This window comes from Ornithorhynchus anatinus, chromosome 1 (assembly GCF_004115215.2).
Source record: "Ornithorhynchus anatinus isolate Pmale09 chromosome 1, mOrnAna1.pri.v4, whole genome shotgun sequence".
Classification (NCBI taxonomy): Eukaryota; Metazoa; Chordata; class Mammalia; order Monotremata; family Ornithorhynchidae; genus Ornithorhynchus; species Ornithorhynchus anatinus.
Window position 1 is genome coordinate 117,969,517 of NC_041728.1, and position 3,518 is coordinate 117,973,034.

A 3,518-nucleotide genomic window follows, 5' to 3' on the forward strand; every position below is an offset into this window, starting at 1 on the left:
CTGGGTTCTAAACTTGGCTCTACCACTCATCTGCTGTGTGACCTTGGACAAGTCACTTTACTTCTCTGTGCCTCAATTACCTCATCTGTGTAATGGAGATTAATACATGTGGGACAAAGACTATGTCCAACCTGTTTACCTTGTATCTATCCCAGACTTCAATACAGTGCCTGGCACATAGGAAATGCTTAAAAAAATGCCACTAAAAAATGGCACTTGCTGAAGTGGCAACTGAGGGATATAAAGTAAGGAGAGTAGAAGTGTATCAGGCAAGCTCTCCTAGAGGAGATGTGATTTGAGGAGGGCTTTGAAGATGGAGAGAACTGTAGTCTGTTGGAGAGGTACTTGAAAAATCTCCATCTCCTAAGGCAGGAAAGACAAAATAAAATATTGGTCCTCGGGTGTCATTCTTTGATCACAGTCCACCAGTTGAAAGGATTACTTGATGAGATGCTCCTGAGACACTCACAGGACACAGCCTCTGATAGGTTCCCCCAAATAGAATCTGATTAGTAGCAGTGTGTGGGTATGATTGGGGATGTGCAATGGTGACCACTTTGTAGGGGTCTTGAAGCCACTCTGAGATTCCCTTGCCTCTCACAAAACCCCCAGAGCTGGTTGAGGTGATGGGGTCCCCTCTTGTGGAAGGGATCCTTCACTTTTCTCTCCATCCAAAGCATCAGCACACTGATACAGGCACCTGTTACCTCCCAGCTGAACTATTGCATCAATCTCCTCACTGATTTCTCTGCCTCTAAGTCTCTCTCTTCTCCACTCTGCTGCCCAAATGATTTTTCTGAACAGCTGTTCTCTATATGTCTCCCATCTCCTCAAAATCTTTCAACCCTGTTCTTCTGTAAATCCAGCAGAAGTTCCTGCTCTAAGACAAGTTCTGTCTAAATTCTTGTCTATCATTTTTTTCTCCCACTCTACTCTTACTGCTCCTCCTTAACTAACCTAGTCATTGTGTTTTGTTCTCATCTAACTAGTAGCTAATATCTTACCCCCTTTGCCCTCCCCCAACACAACCTGCAATTCCCTTCTCCTTTACAACCAACAGGTTCCATGAAGCAATACCATCTTTATGGACAATGATATTGCTCTGCACATAGTAAGCACTGAATAAATACTATTGAATGGTGACCTCCTCCAAGGCAATCAGATCATGTTCCCATTCCTTCTCTTAGCTGATTATGACCTAGTTCAGCAAGTGTCTCACTGGAGACACTAACTCTCTTCCCCTCTTCAAAGCCCTCCTGAGAGCTCGCCTCCTCCAGGAGGCCTTCCCAGACTGAGCCCTCCCTTTCCCTCTACTCCTCCTCCCCTCCCCATTCCCCCTACTCCCTCCCTCTGCTCTTCCCCCCTCCCCTCCCCACAGCACTTGTGCATATTTGTATATATTATTTATTACTTTATTTACTTTGTTAATGATATGTATATATCTATGATTCTATTTATCTTGAAGATATTGACACCAGGCTACTTGTTTTGTTTCATTTTGTTGTCTGCCTCCCCCGTTTAGACTTTAAGTCCGTGGTTGGGCAGGGATTGTCTCTATCAGTTGCCGAATTGTATATTCCAAGTGCTTAGTACAGTGCTCTGCACACAGTAAGCACTCAATAAATACGATTGAATGAATGAAAGGAAGGGGGCAGCTTTTTCTCCCTGGCGCAGGTAACTCCGAGATCCACGTCAGTTTTGAAGGAATAAAGTGTGGAAGCTGGAGGGTAATCAGTAGAGAGCAGAAAAGTAAGATCTGGCAGACAATTACTCTGCCCCACTTCTAAGCCTTATGGAAGGCAAATCTCCTCCAAGAGACCTTCCCAGACTAAGCCCTACCTTTCCTCATCTCCCACTCCCTTCTGCTGTACCCACTTGTTCCCTTTGCTCTTGCCCCCTCCCAGCCCCACAGCAATTAAGTATATAACTGTAATTTATTCATTTGTACTCATTGTTTGTACTCATTTGTATTCACAGTTACCGATTTGTACATTCCAAGCATTTAGTACAGTGTTCTACACATAGTAAGCACTCAATAAATACTATTGAATGAATGAATTTGTACTCATGTCTGTCTCCCCACCTCGAGACTGCTGTGGGAAGGAAATGTGAATGTCGATTATTGTATTGTACTCTCCCAAGCACTTAGTACAGTGTTCTGCACACAGTAAGTGCTCAATAAATACGACTGAATGAATGAACTGGTGGTGGAAAGTTTGAATTCAATCACCAGTAATGTCTTTTTGCCTTTCTTCCTTCCCCCTTCCCACACAGATTCAATAACGTGGATCAGTTTAATAATGTTTCAACACTTTTCAATCAACCAGTCAGTCAATCAATCCATGGTATTTAATGATCACTCACTGTGTACAGAGCACTTTACTAAGCACAAACAATAAAATATGCACAATCCCTTTTCTTGAGGAGCATATGATTTAATGAAACTTTTCATATTTTGGATTCTAATGAATTCTTTTATTATCCATATTTATTTTATTTTCTATATCTTTATGGTTCTATTTGTTGGTTTGAGAAGCAGTGTGGCTTAATGGAAAGAGCACTTGCCTGGGAATCGAGGACCTGGGTTCTTATCTTGGCTTTGCCATTTGCCTGCCATGGGACTTTAGACAAGTCCTTTACCTTCTCTCTGCCTCAATTTCCCCATGTGTAAAATGCAGGTTAAATACTGTGGCTCAGTGGAAAGAGCCTGGGTTTAGGAGTCAGAGGTCATGGGTTCTAATCCCACCTCTGCCACCTGTCAGCTGTGTGACTTTGGGCAAGTCACTTGACTTTTCAGTGCCTCAGTGATGTCATCTGTAAAATGGGGATGAAGACAGTGAGCCTCAGATGGGACAATCTGATTACCCTGTATGCATTCGTTCATTCAATAGTATTTATTGAGTGCTTACTATGTGCAGAGTGCTGTACTAAGAGCTTGGAATGTACAATTCGGCAACAGATAGAGACAGTCCCTGCCCTGTGACAGGCTCACAGTCTAAACAGGGGAGACAGACAGCAAAACTAAACAGAACAAAACAAAAATAAGACAACATCATCAAGGTAAGTAGAATCAAGGAGATATACACCTCATTAACAAAATTAATAGGGTAATAAATAATATATACAAATGAACACAGTGCTGAGGGGAGGAGAAGGGGGAAGAGCAGAGGGTGGGGGGGGAGGGGAGAAGAGGGGGAGCAGCTGTATCTACTCCAGTGCTTAGAACAGTGTTCGGCACATAGTAAGCGCTCAACAAATACCAACAATATTATTATTATTATCTGTAAAATGCAGGTTCAGTACCTTTTCTCCCTCCCCCTTAGGCTGTGAGCCCAATGTGGGACACGTGATTAATTTGTGTTTTCCCCCAGTGCTTACTACTACTACTAGTAATAGTAATAATTATGGTATTTGTTAAGTGCTTACTAAGTGTCACACACTGTACTAAGCATTGGGGTAGGTACAAACCAATCAGGTTGGACACAGTCCCTGTCCCACATGGGCCTCACAGTCTCGAT